The sequence below is a fragment of the Wyeomyia smithii genome, chromosome 2 (assembly GCF_029784165.1).
Source record: "Wyeomyia smithii strain HCP4-BCI-WySm-NY-G18 chromosome 2, ASM2978416v1, whole genome shotgun sequence".
NCBI lineage: Eukaryota > Metazoa > Arthropoda > Insecta > Diptera > Culicidae > Wyeomyia > Wyeomyia smithii.
The window spans coordinates 151,291,941-151,309,396 of NC_073695.1; positions in this window are offsets into that span (position 1 = coordinate 151,291,941).

The following is a 17,456-nucleotide window of genomic DNA, read 5'->3' on the forward strand; positions in this document are numbered from 1 at the left end:
TATCTCCCCTCCTCTCACCTTAAATCCCCACTAGCTCGTAGTCGGCCGCGAGAATAAAGAAAAGGCCTCCCTCTTTTCCCTGCTAACGTAGAATTGATACGAATTGTACTTGGCTCAGTAAAACAGAAAATGTATCGTGCCGTGTCAAATAAACTAATTTAAACCAAACCATTCCTCGATGCACTGCCTGAAGGCGAGCTGCCTCAGAAACCGTTACCCAGCGAAAGTACTTTGCTAACTCAACAGGTGGTGCATCAGCCTGTTTCAATTGGTCTCGTTTATGTGCTGGCGAAGAGTTGATAAGATTTGCCCACAATAGCCAAGAACTAAAGTGTCCCTCGAGGTCACGATGTCTTCTACGCAATTCATTAGCCAGCTCCGTATCATCACGAACCGAGTGTGCACCTGAACGATCCGGTGTTTCTGGAGTTACCAATTTTCGCAGTAAGCTCTGGTACTGTGCATTAGTTACAACATTAGTTGAATATATATACACACATATATTAATTGGCTTTCCACTCCATTTTGTGATTGTTCGATGTTTTAAATCAGTAACAGAATATTTTTTCTTCTTTTCCTTATCCTGCAGAGTGAAAAACCGCTCAATATCGTCTATGTCAGGTTGCTCCTTCTCATCCCAATAAGGGACATCGTCACAAAAACTACTTCCCGACGTACATACTTCTCCACTTTCTGCCAAATCGAAAAAAAAACATCGTGCATGGTGTCTCCTCCGATGTCCTGTTTTGCCACCTCCTTAGGTCGCAGCTGGCTCCGGAATAATCGCTGATAAAAGATTCCTTTGAAGGAAAACAAGCTTTTCTCGCGCGCACTAGTCGGAGGTGAGGAACGAATCACATCCTCCTCCTCAAGATGCTCTTCATCTTCGTATGAGCTGAAACAAAACTTTAATAAAAAGATGTTATGACAAAACAAAAGTTTACTTACTCATCCATCAAAATAAGATTGTTGCGGTTTGTTATAGAAAGCTATTCACATGTATAATAATAATTTAAACGCGTATTCACATGCGCACAAGCCATAGCATATGCCTTAATGTTGCAGAGCTGCATGCCACCACGGGTCGGCGCGTGGCCACCGCCGAGGTCACGTTATATGAGGGCGACCGCTGACAGTACCTAACAGCCCTGGACCAGCAGCGGGAGATTGCCTAGGGGTGGTGAGGGTCGGACACTGGGCCGTCGACTCCTCGTAAATGCCACAATTACCCGGAAGCATCTCTGACGGAGCGAGTAGTGCCGCTCCCATCAACCAAATGCACTCCCTCGTCCATTGGGGCCGACACCAGTAAGGTCCCAATTATGGCAACTGGCAGCGAACGAAACGGATTCGAGTCGGATACGATAAGGAACCATGACCAAGGGCTGGCACCTGCATCGAGCTCCCTTAGTAAAGTCGCGTGACAGCGGCTTGAAACGGCGAGATGGTATCCGGTGCAGGGGTCTCCGTCCCGTAAAACCTGGCAGGCCTTCCAGTACGTTCCGCGTCCATTGCCTGGTGGGAATCAGGCAGAGAAGGATCAGATGGGGGGGAACTAGTCCTAGGACAAGATGCCCCTTTCCTGACTTACGCGGGCGGGGGCGTCATAGTGCTCATAAGGTACTATGGCGACCCCCCTTACCCATGGCCTCACTGTTTCGGCATAGATTACCATGGGACCATACAAGCGACTTCTCATCTATGGACAAGGATAGCGGCTGGAAGGGGGACCCAATTAACAAAAATGAGCTCGAAGAACCAAAAAGAGACGGGTGCGGAGGGGTTACCAAATCCCTTCGCACGAGGTGGCATCCAGCGGTCTCCGCAGAAGAAGGCGGAGACGGATGCGGCGAAGTCTGGAGGTGGAAAAACGGCGAATCCATCGGTGTCCACACCAGACATCTCGGTGGACGGTCCCTTGCTAGTCAAGGCCGTCGAAAGGTGTATGGACACGCGGCCAAGAGTGGCGGCGCTGTCTGAACAACTTGATGCCATAATCGAGTTCTCGGCGAACAGGCGAAACATCGCTGGCGACCTGAAGCAGAGCCTCCTCCTGCTTCGGAGCACCATTGATGAAGCCAGAAAGGAGCACGAAGAACTCGTAGCTCGGGTGAAGGCGGCCGAGAAAGCGGCCAGGACCGGGAGGGCGACTGCATCTAAAGAAGCGCAGACAGACGCCCCCTCGTTCGCGTTGGTCTGCTCCACGGGGCAGGTCGCTAAGCGAACGAAGCAGTCCCCGGGGGAAACGGCCCCCGGGAACACCAAGAAACGATTGGTCGTGCTACTCCCACGGGAACACACGCCAACCGGTTCAAGGTCCACCGCGGAAAAGGCACAGGTGGAGGCTACGGGCAACCCTTGGACTACCGCAGAGGGTAGGAAGCGTCGGGAAGGTGCGATGCGACATGATGGCGGAGCGGCCAGAGGACCAAAAAAGGTCAAAAAGGCGCGGAGTAGGGGTGATGCCCTCATACTCAAGACGGATGGGTCGAAGTACTCAGATATCTTGAAGAAGATGAGGGGGGAAACCCAGCTCAAGGATCTGGGGGCGGATGTGCGGAGTATCCGCCGATCTCGCACTGGCGAGATGATACTTGAGCTCCGGAAGGACGCCAAGAACAAGGGGGCTACCTACAAAACGGTAGCCGAAAAGGTCGTAGGGAAGGAGGTGCAAGTGCGGGCACTCACCTCAGAAGTGACTCTCCAGCTTAAAAACCTGGACGAAATCACTGAGGGGTGCGACATTGCACAAGCCCTTAAAGCGAAGTGCGGGGTGGAGGTGGCTAAGGAGTCAATCCGCCTCCGCAAAGGTCCGGCGGGGACCCAGGTAGCTACCTTCCGACTACCGTCGGCGGACGCTAACCTGGCCCTGAAAGAGGGCAAGTTGAAGGTCGGCTGGTCTGTATGTCCTCTGGGCATACTACAGCAACCAGACATTTGCTTCCGGTGCTTCGAGGGCGGACATAAGTCCTGGACCTGCAAGGGGCCCGATAGGAGCCAGCTGTACGGGCGATGTGGAGGTGCAGGCCATAAAGCAAAGGACTGTGGGGAGTCTCCCAAGTGCATGGTATGTTCCGGGAAACGGGACGCCAAACACTTTATGGGAGGCCCCAGGTGCCCAGCCGGTAAGCCGGCTACGAAACCACGGGCGTAAGGGTGACGCAACTGAACCTGAACCATTGCTTCGCGGCTCAGCAGCTGCTACACCAAGCAGCCACTGAGTCGTTGTCGGACATCGCCGTCATATCGGATCCCTACCGCATCCCTCCCGGAAACGGTAACTGGGTTGCGGATAAGTCCAGATTGGCGGCCATATGTACGACGAGCAAGTTCCCGGTTCAGGAGGTTGTCTCAACCTCAGAAGAAGGGTACGTAGTTGCTAAGGTGAACGGAGTGTTCTACTGCAGTTGCTATGCTCCGCCACGTTGGTCTACCGAAAGGTTCACCCAGATGGTTGGCCTCCTTTCCATGGAGCTAACGGGCCTAACGCCGTTGGTGGTGGCGGGCGACTTCAACGCTTGGGCTGTTGAGTGGGGAAGTTGCTTCTGCTTTTGCAAAGCTCAACCTAGATCTGGCCAACGTTGGGAACAAAAGTACATTTAGCAGAAATGGTGCGGAGTCGATCATCGACGTGACGTTCTCCAGCCCAGGACTGATCAAGAACTGGAGGGTAGACGATGGCTACACTAATAGCGACCACCAGGCGGTCTGTTTTAGTGTAGACAACAACGAGAGGGGGCAAGCGACGGGTAGAGCCAACACTCCGACCGTTCGCGGGTGGAAGACATCGCACTTTGATGCCGAGGTATTCGAAGAGGCAATGAGAAGGGAGCGCGAGGGGGGCAGTTGGCTTCGCCCGACTGCTGACCAACTAGTTGCTATGCTATCGCGGGCGTGCGACGCCACCATGCCTAGGACTCGCCAACCTAGGAATGGAAAGCCACCGGTTTACTGGTGAACGGACGCGATAGCCGACCTTCGCAGTGCGTGCCTCCGTGCAAGACGGAGGATGCAGCGTGCGCGAAACGAAGAAGAGAGGACAGAGCGCCGCGCAGCATTCAGTTCGGCAAGATCGATGCTAAAGAGTGCGATAAAGGCCAGCAAGAGGGCCTGCTTCGATAGGCTATGTGCGAGTGCCAATACAAATCCGTGGGGTGACGCCTACAGGATCGTAATGGCCAAGACTAAAGGCGCGCTGGCGCCTGCAGAGCGATCACCAGCGATGCTGGAGCGTATCATCGAGGGACTCTTTCCACGCCACGAGCCAAGTCCTTGGCCTCCGGCGGTCGAGTCTCACGTCCGACGTTCCAGTATCTCAGACATAGACTAGAGATTGTCGGCCAACCTGCCGAGCATCCAATCCGTGAGCGACGACAGCCGTGTCGAGGCAGGGGAGGAGGCAAGGGTTACGAATGAGGAACTCATCGTGATCGCCAAATCCCTAAAGGTGAGCAAGGCACCGGGACCGGATGGTATCCCTAACCTGGCGATCAGGCTGGCGATAAAAACGGCCCCCGGGCTGTTCAGGGCAGTCATGCAGAGGTGCCTAGATGACTGTCTCTTTCCGGACAGGTGGAAGCGGCAGAGACTGGTCTTATTGCCGAAGGCTGGGAAACCGCCAGGGGACCCATCGGCATATAGGCCTATCTGCCTGCTGGACACCGCGGGCAAGGTGCTTGAGAGGATCATCCTCAACAGACTGGTGAGGTACACGGAGGGTGTACACGGTCTGGCAAGTAACCAGTTCGGCTTCCGGAAGGGCAGGTCCACGCTGGACGCAATCTCTTCCGTCATCAAGACGGCGGAGGTAGCAATCCAGCGCAAGAGAAGGGGAATACGCTACTGCGCAATCGTCACGCTTGACGTGAAGAATGCGTTCAATAGTGCCAGTTGGGACTCCATAGCGCTCGCGCTCAGGAGCATCCATGTAGCGGTGTCGCTGTACAAGATTCTGGAAAATTATTTCCAGAATCGAGTACTTGTTTACGACACAGAGGAGGGTCAGAAGTGCGTCCCAATTACCGCAGGAGTTCCGCAAGGTTCTATCCTGGGCCCGGTGTTGTGGAATGTCATGTATGACGGAGTGTTAAAACTCAAGTTCCCTGTAGGGGTTGTGATCGTCGGCTTTGCAGACGACATAACGCTGGAGGTTTACGGCGAGTCTATCGAGGAGGTCGAGTTGACGGCCGCGCACTGTATACGCAAGGTCGAGGACTGGATGCGCTCCAGGAAACTGGAGCTCGCGCATCATAAGGTAGGTCACGGTTGTGAACAACCGTAAATCGGAGCAACAGGCGGTGATCAGAGTCGGAGACTGCACCATCACCTCGAAGCGGTCCCTGAAGCTCTTGGGGGTTATGATGGACGACAAGCTCACGTTCGGGAGTCACGTCGACTATGCCTGTAAGAGGGCCTCATCGGCTATTGCAGCACTATCTCGTATGAGGTCCAATAGCTCAGCGGTTTATGGCAGCAAGCGAAGACTTCTTGCCAGCGTGGTTTCGTCCATACTTAGGTATGGTGGGCCAGTGTGGTCCAGAGCGCTAGGTACTAACAGTTACCGTGGTAAACTGGAAAGTACCTACAGGCTCATGTGCCTGAGAGTTGCGAGTGCGTATCGTACGGTATCATACGATGCAAATTGTGTCTTGTCCGGCATGATGCCTATCAGCATCGCCATCAAGGAGGACAGAGAGTGTTTCGACCAACGTGACACAAGGGGCATACGAGGTACCAGAAGGTCATTCTCGATGCTCCGCTGGCAGCGGGAATGGTCCAACTCCACAAAGGGCAAATGGACGCACCGACTCATACCGGAGATATCCGGCTGGGTCGGGAGACGACATGGTGAAGTGAACTTCCACCTGACACAAATCCTGTCAGGCCATGGTTGTTTCAGGCAATATCTGCACAGGTTCGGACACGCGGTGTCCCCCATGTGTCCCGAGTGCGTGGAGGAGGAGGAGACTGCTGAGCATGTCTTCTTCGTATGCCCCCGCTTCGTAAGAGCGAGGAGCAACATGATGGCTGTGAGCGGGCCTGGCACTACTCCGGACAATCTAGTCCGGAGGATGTGCGACGACCCGGACATCTGGAACGCGGTCTGTGCGGCCGCCTCTCAGATTGTTCTGGAGCTGCAACGTGTGTGGCGGGTCAACCACCAACACGCCAGTGGTAGCTAATTACCAGTCTCCAGGTAGTTAGCTAGGAGATTATAAGAGTAAAGAGGGTGCATCACGCACAAAAGCCACTTCCCGACGTAATACTTAACCGTCGTTCCGGAAAGACCAGGGCTGGAGACTGGAGGGGTTTTAGTGGGTCGGGACAGGGATAAGTAGGTGTCTGGGGGAATGTAACTACCCCAGCATCTCTCCCCTAGTCTCATCCCCACACCCTGAGTTCTCTTCTCAGGTGTCTGTTTGCAGATTTCCCCGCCACCTTTAAAAAAAAAAATGCCTTAATGTTTGTTTTTGTTTTGACCGCATTCCGGTATTATGTTGCCAGAAAATTTTAAATTAACGTCGGAAGTAGTCAGTGTTGCTAGTTTAAAAGCGCTGAAATTTTGATTTAAATCTAGACAGACAATATAATGACCTGACGAGATGATGTTGAATGAAGATTACCTTTTAAACTGGAATTAAAACCGAGTAGTTTAATTTGGCCTTACATTCCAACATCTGGTTATGGGCCCAGGTTAACTGGTAGCAGCAGCATCACCAGTGATAAACTGGTAGGTGCAAACCAGTGGTGAACTGGTAGCACACCAGTAGTTAACTGATAGCAGACGCATCCCCAGTGGTGAACTGGTAGGTGCAAATCAGTGGTTAACTGATAGCTGCAGCTGTCCTTGGACGGGACTTGGAAAACCAGTGGTTAATTGGTAGCTGCAGCAGTCCTCGGATAGGATTTGGGAAATCAGTGGCTAACTAGAACCAGCAATACTCGGATCGGACATTGGACACCAGTGGTTAGCTGGTAGGACATCAGTGGATAACTGGAAGCAGCAGCAACCCCTTAATCGGATTGGAAATAGGACACCAGTTGTTAACTGGTAGCCGCAGCTGACCTCAGATAGGATTTGACAAATCAGTGGACAACTAGAAGCAGTAGCAGACCTTGAACCGGAGGTCTTAGACCAGTGGTTAACTGGTAGTAGCAAGTCTTGCTAGAGTCGTGATCAGTGGTATACTGATAGTCAGCGAGGACATCGCCTGACGCTCACCAGGACAAAACGACAACTTGACGTAGGAACGGTGGCTACGAAAGGGGAACTTTTGAGCGCACCTTTTCATATGCTACTATCGTTGTGTCAAGAAAGCGTTATTTTATTTGTACTGACGGATTAGAACCTGCACGAAAGTAAGAATACCACCGGAATAAAGCGTGTGCAAAAGCTGGGGAAGACAAGGCGAAAGAGAAGATTCCGTGGAACGTCGCCCTCGTATCGAAGAAGAAGAAGACCAGACGTTGTTTCGGCTGTGACGATACAGGGTATTTTTACAACATGTGCCCTGTCATGAAGAAGTTTAAAGCACAGGAAAAGGAGAAGTACGAGAAGGAACAGAAGAAAAAGGACAACAAGCGAATTCACGCGATGATGACAAAACTGAAGACGATGGAACAGAACAAACGAATTCGTTTCGTGGTCGACTCTGGACCGAGCGACCACATGGTCAACGACCAGCGCCTGCTGGATGACATTAGGGACTTTCCGCTACCACTGATATTCTCCACAGCCAAAAGCGACAAGAATCTTCGGGCCACAAAGATGGGTAAGTTGCGGCTGAAGTCAGTAGTCGGAAAAAATTTAATAAAGGTATTGGAATTGTACGATGTTCTATTAATTCCAAATCTTGCTTAAAATGTACTTTCGGTTAGAAAGGCAAATTTTCATGGGAAAAGGGTCACTTTTTCTGAAAAAGAGGTTATCTTTGAATATCAAAAGAAAGCAATCGGTAAAGGTATTTTCACATATGATGTATTCTACCTTGATTGCATTTGGGATGGACAATCCGAAGAATATGCAAACGGATTGGCATATTCTGGAAAACAGATGAGTCTCGAGACATGGCATAAAAGATTGGGACATCTAGGTACTACTAGTTTGGAGATGCTCATTAAAAGGGGTATGATTGAGGGAATCAACATATCTTCTGAAAGAAAAATCAGGCTGATGTATGCGATGGTTGTTTGGCAGGGAAGCAAGCTGCTTTCTAATTCAGGGTATGAAATTGCCAAGATCAAAACGACCATTAGAATTAGTACATTCGGATGTCTGTGGTAACATGGAGCAACAAACGTACGACGGTTATCGCTGTCGATGACTTTACGCATTTTGTCGTAGTTTACCTAATGAAGCATAAGTCTGAAATCTTTGAGAGATTCAAAGAGTATGAATAGGTGGGAAAAATGGTTCACTATAGTGAGTGGATCAGAGCGGTTCCGCTCACTAAGATGAACTAGTTCTTTTTAACAGCTCACTCGCTCTTTTCGTTCCTACATAATTTTTGGTTTTTATCAGTGTAGCTAATTATCAGACACCGCAAGCGGGAGCCAGGTGAAAGCTTTACACCCGATTTGCCGAGCGCAAGGTCGCGCGCAAAATTACAATAGAACTCCCAGAAACAAGCTGCCACCAAACGTCTGCCCTGATATGAATGACTTGCATTTCTCATCACCCAGCCACCAGCCAGCCGCAAGAGCATGCAAAAAAACAACTTGCAACAGTCCATACACAGGTACACGGGTTGGCTAACGCAGAGTACGCACACGAATGGATGTGCAACGAAAAGAACGAAAGAACTGATTCACTGATCTGGCAATCCGCTCGCAGGCTGATCAAAAGATTCAGTTCTTTGAAAGAGCGAAATCTTTCGCTCTCAGGAGAACTGGTTCTTCCGATGGCTCTATGTTCAGCTCGCAGGCAATCGGCTCGCGATCAGAAGATTTCGATCTTTTAAAGAACTGATTTTCTGATCAGCTCGCGAGCGGATTGTCTGCATAGATCAGATCAGTGAACCAGTTCTTCGCTCTTTTCGTTCCACTTTTCGTTTGCGTCCCGGCGTTAGCCAGCCCGTGTGCTGTGTGTGAACTGTGGCAAGTAGATTTTATTTTTTATTCCCGCGGCTGGTGGATGGTTATGCATAGGAGAGCAGGCAGCCGGTGGCAGCTATTTTCTGGGAGTTCTATTGCAGTGTCGCACGCCGCTTTGCGCTTGGGGTGTAAAACATTCATATGGCTCTCGCTTGCGGTGTCTGATCAACAATATCAGCTTCAGCTTTTTGCTTGAAGTAAGGGGTGAGTTACCGCTCTTTAAAAAAGAGCGATAGATCACTCACTCACTTTGAAGAACCAGCTCTTTAGATCAGTTCGTGAGCGGATTGCTCACCTCTAGTATGAATCCATGGCGTCAGCATATTTTGAAACCCGTATTTCAATGCTGAGATGCGATAATGGCGGAGAATACTCAAGCAACGAATTCCAAAGATACTATAAGGAAACGGAATTCAAATGATTTATACTGTTCCATCTACGCCTCAGGAAAACGGAGTCAGTGAACGGATGAATAGATCATTAATGGAAAAGGTAAGGCAATGCTTTATGAAGCGGGTTACCTAAAGATATGTGGGGTGAAGCATTGAATGCTGCAGCATATCTATTGAAACGATCTCCAACAAAAGGGTTAGCGTCAGATAAAACTCCATACGAAATGTGGTTGGTTCAAAAGACGACCCGGTTGAAACATTTGAGAATCTTTGAATGCAGAGCATTCGAACAAATTCCAAAGGAGAAACGTTAAAAATTGGATCCCAAGAGTAAATCATTGATTTTTGTGGGATACGCAAACAATGGTTTTAGATTGTGGAATGTCGAAACACGTTCTATTGAAATTATAAGAAACATATTCGACGAATCGGTCATAGTTTATCGGGGAAATGGAATGAATGAATTCAAACCTGGGGAACAGGATTTGACACTTTATACACAATTCCAATTCAGAGATAACTATGAAGATCTCGGTGAAGATCAGGATCATGAGAGTGATGGTCAGGAATCAACTTCTGAAGAAGAATGAAAGTCAAGGAGCACCATCCGATGAAGATCAAATAGAGGATGCTACCATAGTTGAACAAAATCCAGATCTAGGTGAGAATCAGGATGCATCGGAGGAATCAGTTGGCGAAACTGATTACGGGAGTGCAAATGATAGTCAAGCCGGTGGAGAGGAAGATAGATACCAACCAGAATTGAGATGAAGCCAGAGGGATAGAAGACCACCTCATAGGTTTTCGGACTACTCAGCGAGAATGGCTACAATCCAAAGTGGTGAACTTCCGGAACAAACATTCAGGACTTGAAGGAACCAGTGGACTGGGAGGAATGGAAGCAAGCAGTTGCATTGAATAGCAACAATACTTCGACAGTGGTTAACTGAAGTTGCATTGAATGGCAACAATATTAGGACAGTGGTGAACTGTAGTTGCATTGAATAGCAACAATACTTGGACAGTGGTTAACTGTAGTTGCATTGAATGGCAACAATACGTTGACAGTGGTTAACTGTAGTCGCATTGAATGGCAACAATACTTTGACAGTGGTTAACTGTAGTTGCATTGAATGGCAACAATACTTGGACAGTGGTTAACTGTATACCAAAAGGAGTAAAACCAATGTACTCAAAATGGATCTTCTCGTTGAAAGAAGATGGAAGGCACAAGGCACGGTTAATAGCCAAAGGATGTTCACAGCGACCAGGATTCGACTATTGTGAAACATTCACACCTGTTGAAAAGCTAGAAAGCGTTCGTTCAGCACTTGCACTTGCAAACGAACATGAATTAATTGTACATCAAAAGCATGTCAAAACAACATTTTTGAATGGACAATTGGAAGAGGGAATCTTCATGAAATTGCCAATCAATGAAAACGGACAAAGTCAGATTGTTCCTCTAAATAAAGCTTGTATGGACTTAAGCAAGCAAGTAGATCCTGGAACAAACGTTTCAGTGATGCTATGGCAGAACATGGATTTGTTCTTGCTGCATCTACAAATCGAAATCCAAGGGGATAATCCTAATACTTTATGTAGATGACATTCTGCTAATTGCCAAGAACATAGATGAGATATCATGGATTAAGGAAAAACTTGGAAGGTTATTCCAAATGAAATATCTTTCTGAAGTGAAGCATTTTCTGGGAATGTAATTCAATCGTGATTTTGAAAATCAAATAATCGAGATTTATCAGAAGAAATATGTTGAGAGACTTCTCGAAAGATATGGAATGGCTGAGTGTAAACCAGTGGGGACACCTCTGGATAGTAGTACTAAATGGTCAAAATCCGAAGGGGAACTTACTGATCAACCATATAGAGAATTGATCGGATGTCTTCAATGTCTCTCATTAACATCAAGATCAGATATCTGTGCTGCAGTAAACGCCCTTAGCAAGTATACAAACTGCGCAACAGATTGGCATTGGTCAGGACTAAAACGAATCCTGAGATACTTGAGGGGATCAAGTAACACGAAGATTGTGTATGCAAAACACAATGATAGACCGGCATTAGCTGGATTTGGAGATGCGGATTTTGCAAATGATCCTGACGACAGGAAGTCGGTATCAGGATATGCATATCAACTATATGGAAATCTGATTTCGTGGTCAACGAAACGACAGCCAACAATCAGCCTACCAACAAGCGAAGCAGAATTAATTGCACTATGTGCTGCTGCAAAAGAAGGGATGTGGATAACAAAACTTCTTAATGAATTGGATGTGTTTATAACACCATTCATTATAATGGAGGATAACATTCCGTGCATAGGCATAGCAGAGGAGCCGAGATCGCACCAGAGGATGAAACATCCGGACATCAAATATCTCTTCATACGGGATCTCATCAAGCAAGGACGAATCAAGCTGCAATTCATCCCGAGTGTAGATCAACCAGCCGACGCGTTCACAAAGGGGTTACCTAAGAACACGCATCGGAGATTATTTAATCTGCTGAATGTGCAAATTGTGGGGAAGTGTTGAGAACAACATTTCACTCAGTCACTATGAAATGTAAATAAAAGCAATTTGCCATTCATCAGGCGCTTTACTTATATCAGTTAGTATGTAGATTGAGAATGTATCTTGATAAGCCAGCATGTATGCAATATTGCGTGTAAAGCTTTAGGTGGGAAGCTTAAAGCTGTACAACACGTGCGCGGCAGCTCAGGTATGTGTGCTACAAGCAATAGTAGGTAGACAAGTCTAGGAAAGAGAAACACAAAATAAATGTAACAATCGCTAGACCAACACGGTCGCTTATAATGACCTGACGAGATGATGTTGAATAAAGATTACCTTTTAACCTGGAATTAAAGCCGAGTAGTTTAATTTGGCTTTTCATTCCAACAAAAAGACGGCAAATAGTTTTTAGAAATTATGGAAATATGTTGCTTGATAAATCGAACGGCCATGCAAAATCGCCGATTCATAAATGAATCAAACGACATAAAAGGCTCAAGGCTCGATGTCAAATTCGTAGGGTTTTTCGAAAGCTCACTTATTGGCAAGCCGTCGAGAAATTCTATTTTATTGTCAGAGACTGATTTAGACAACAGCTTCGCCATTTTGATTTCTGTTTATTTTCACAAAGAGAGTTCACGCGATACTTCTTCTATGACATTCTGTTTGACGTTGCCAAGTTCACGTAGATACTACGTGATGAAACATAGTATGCATGTGATTTTCACGTAGATGTTATGTTTGTCACATTAATCATGCAAAATGACAGAAAATGAATAAGAAGGCAATCCACGGGTGACGTTTAAATGCTTGTACGTTTGTTATTGTTGCTGTTTTTCAAGCTGCGAAACCAAAACACGACCAAAACCGAAATCTTCTAATGTCGGCAATAATATCAAAAGTGATTTGTTATTGTTGTATTTAGGATTGGCACCCGCAATACTAGAGCTACCGACCGGAAAACATTTGTTTTTCACGCTTCTGGATCCGGGTTGCATCCGAATTGCGACCGATCGAACATACGTAAAGCTGTCATAAGTTGAAAACAGACTGAAATCAGCTGATCGCAACTGTCTCGTGGATTGCCTTAGTACAGGAAATTTCACGTAACAATAATGTGAAAAATATTTTGAGTGTAGGTATACTAATTAACTGGCTGCAAAGATTGTATCCAATGAACAGAAAGGTAAAGTTTCAACAGGGACACATTCGTACTAATGCTTTGATTATGACTCAATCCTTTCAGTAAAATGAAATTACTTTCCTTAACATTGTTTCGTTAAAGAGTCCAACGATCCTGTTGACACTAACAGTCTCTTCCAAACTGGGACACTGTGGGGCAGAACCTAGAAAAGTCGCGACAAAACTCAAAAAAACGAAATTCAGTTTTCATGGCTATTTCATCTTGCAGTAGACAGTTTGGAAGAGACTGTTAGTGTCAACAGGATCGTTGGACTCTTTAACGAAACAATGTTAAGGAAAGTAATTTCATTTTACTGAAAGGATTGAGTCATAATCAAAGCATTAGTACGAATGTGTCCCTGTTGAAACTTTACCTTTCTGTTCATTGGATACAATCTTTGCAGCCAGTTAATTAGTATACCTACACTCAAAATATTTTTCACATTATTGTTACGTGAAATTTCCTGTACTAAGGCAATCCACGAGACAGTTGCGATCAGCTGATTTCAGTCTGTTTTCAACTTATGACAGCTTTACGTATGTTCGATCGGTCGCAATTCGGATGCAACCCGGATCCAGAAGCGTGAAAAACAAATGTTTTCCGGTCGGTAGCTCTAGTATTGCGGGTGCCAATCCTAAATACAACAATAACAAATCACTTTTGATATTATTGCCGACATTAGAAGATTTCGGTTTTGGTCGTGTTTTGGTTTCGCAGCTTGAAAAACAGCAACAATAACAAACGTACAAGCATTTAAACGTCACCCGTGGATTGCCTTCTTATTCATTTTCTGTCATTTTGCATGATTAATGTGACAAACATAACATCTACGTGAAAATCACATGCATACTATGTTTCATCACGTAGTATCTACGTGAACTTGGCAACGTCAAACAGAATGCCATCGAAGAAGTATCGCGTGAACTCTCTTTGTGAAAATAAACAGAAATCAAAATGGCGAAGCTGTTGTCTAAATCAGTCTCTGACAATAAAATAGAATTTCTCGACGGCTTGCCAATAAGTGAGCTTTCGAAAAACCCTACGAATTTGACATCGAGCCTTGAGCCTTTTATGTCGTTTGATTCATTTATGAATCGGCGATTTTGCATGGCCGTTCGATTTATCAAGCAACATATTTCTATAATTTCCAAAAACTATTTGCCGTCTTTTTGTTGGAATGAAAAGCCAAATTAAACTACTCGGCTTTAATTCCAGGTTAAAAGGTAATCTTTATTCAACATCATCTCGTCAGGTCATTATAAGCGACCGTGTTGGTCTAGCGATTGTTACATTTATTTTGTGTTTCTCTTTCCTAGACTTGTCTACCTACTATTGCTTGTAGCACACATACCTGAGCTGCCGCGCACGTGTTGTACAGCTTTAAGCTTCCCACCTAAAGCTTTACACGCAATATTGCATACATGCTGGCTTATCAAGATACATTCTCAATCTACATACTAACTGATATAAGTAAAGCGCCTGATGAATGGCAAATTGCTTTTATTTACATTTCATAGTGACTGAGTGAAATGTTGTTCTCAACACTTCCCCACAATTTGCACATTCAGCAGATTAAATAATCTCCGATGCGTGTTCTTAGGTAACCCCTTTGTGAACGCGTCGGCTGGTTGATCTACACTCGGGATGAATTGCAGCTTGATTCGTCCTTGCTTGATGAGATCCCGTATGAAGAGATATTTGATGTCCGGATGTTTCATCCTCTGGTGCGATCTCGGCTCCTCTGCTATGCCTATGCACGGAATGTTATCCTCCATTATAATGAATGGTGTTATAACCACATCCAATTAATTAAGAAGTTTTGTTATCAACATCCCTTCTTTTGCAGCAGCACATAGTGCAATTAATTCTGCTTCGCTTGTTGATAGGCTGATTGTTGGCTGTCGTTTCGTTGACCACGAAATCAGATTTCCATATAGTTGATATGCATATCCTGATACCGACTTCCTGTCGTCAGGATCATTTGCAAAATCCGCATCTCCAAATCCAGCTAATGCCGGTCTATCATTGTGTTTTGCATACACAATCTTCGTGTTACTTGATCCCCTCAAGTATCTCAGGATTCGTTTTAATCCTGACCAATGCCAATCTGTTGCGCAGTTTGTATACTTGCTAAGGGCGTTTACTGCAGCACAGATATCTGATCTTGATGTTAATGAGAGACATTGAAGACATCCGATCAATTCTCTATATGGTTGATCAGTAAGTTCCCCTTCGGATTTTGACCATTTAGTACTACTATCCAGAGGTGTCCCCACTGGTTTACACTCAGCCATTCCATATCTTTCGAGAAGTCTCTCAACATATTTCTTCTGATAAATCTCGATTATTTGATTTTCAAAATCACGATTGAATTACATTCCCAGAAAATGCTTCACTTCAGAAAGATATTTCATTTGGAATAACCTTCCAAGTTTTTCCTTAATCCATGATATCTCATCTATGTTCTTGGCAATTAGCAGAATGTCATCTACATAAAGTATTAGGATTATCCCCTTGGATTTCGATTTGTAGATGCAGCAAGAACAAATCCAAGTTCTGCCATAGCATCACTGAAACGTTTGTTCCAGGATCTACTTGCTTGCTTAAGTCCATACAAGCTTTATTTAGAGGAACAATCTGACTTTGTCCGTTTTCATTGATTGGCAATTTCATGAAGATTCCCTCTTCCAATTGTCCATTCAAAAATGTTGTTTTGACATGCTTTTGATGTACAATTAATTCATGTTCGTTTGCAAGTGCAAGTGCTGAACGAACGCTTTCTAGCTTTACAACAGGTGTGAATGTTTCACAATAATCGAATCCTGGTCGCTGTGAACATCCTTTGGCTATTAACCGTGCCTTGTGCCTTCCATCTTCTTTCAACGAGAAGATCCATTTTGAGTACATTGGTTTTACTCCTTTTGGTATACAGTTAACCACTGTCCAAGTATTGTTGCCATTCAATGCAACTACAGTTAACCACTGTCAAAGTATTGTTGCCATTCAATGCGACTACAGTTAACCACTGTCAACGTATTGTTGCCATTCAATGCAACTACAGTTAACCACTGTCCAAGTATTGTTGCTATTCAATGCAACTACAGTTCACCACTGTCCTAATATTGTTGCCATTCAATGCAACTTCAGTTAACCACTGTCGAAGTATTGTTGCTATTCAATGCAACTGCTTGCTTCCATTCCTCCCAGTCCACTGGTTCCTTCAAGTCCTGAATGTTTGTTCCGGAAGTTCACCACTTTGGATTGTAGCCATTCTCGCTGAGTAGTCCGAAAACCTATGAGGTGGTCTTCTATCCCTCTGGCTTCATCTCAATTCTGGTTGGTATCTATCTTCCTCTCCACCGGCTTGACTATCATTTGCACTCCCGTAATCAGTTTCGCCAACTGATTCCTCCGATGCATCCTGATTCTCACCTAGATCTGGATTTTGTTCAACTATGGTAGCATCCTCTATTTGATCTTCATCGGATGGTGCTCCTTGACTTTCATTCTTCTTCAGAAGTTGATTCCTGACCATCACTCTCATGATCCTGATCTTCACCGAGATCTTCATAGTTATCTCTGAATTGGAATTGTGTATAAAGTGTCAAATCCTGTTCCCCAGGTTTGAATTCATTCATTCCATTTCCCCGATAAACTATGACCGATTCGTCGAATACGTTTCTTATAATTTCAATAGAACGTGTTTCGACATTCCACAATCTAAAACCATTGCAACCTAGAAAAGTCGCGACAAAACTCAAAAAAACCAAATTCAGTTTTCATGGCTTATTTCATCTTGCAGTAGACATGTTATCGACTGGAAATTATGATAATTGACTTTGAAAAATAATTTAGAAAAAGGCGCTATATATATATATATATATATATATATATATATATATATATATATATATATATATATATATATATATATATATATATATATATATATATATATATATATATATATATATATATATATATATATATATATATATATATATATATATATATATATATATATATATATATATATATATATATATATATTGTGAAAGTGAGGATTTACAAGGCTTGTAGAATGAAAGAAAAAAAATTTCAGATATTTTCCAGTAGGGCACGCAACTTAGAAATTAATTAGCTAACTCATATGACTCTCATAAAATAGAGTATAAACTAAAAGGTAATGTGATATTAAGACAGTTTTACTGAAAATAGGTTCGAAGGAGGCATAGTACGTCAAACAAGTTTTTT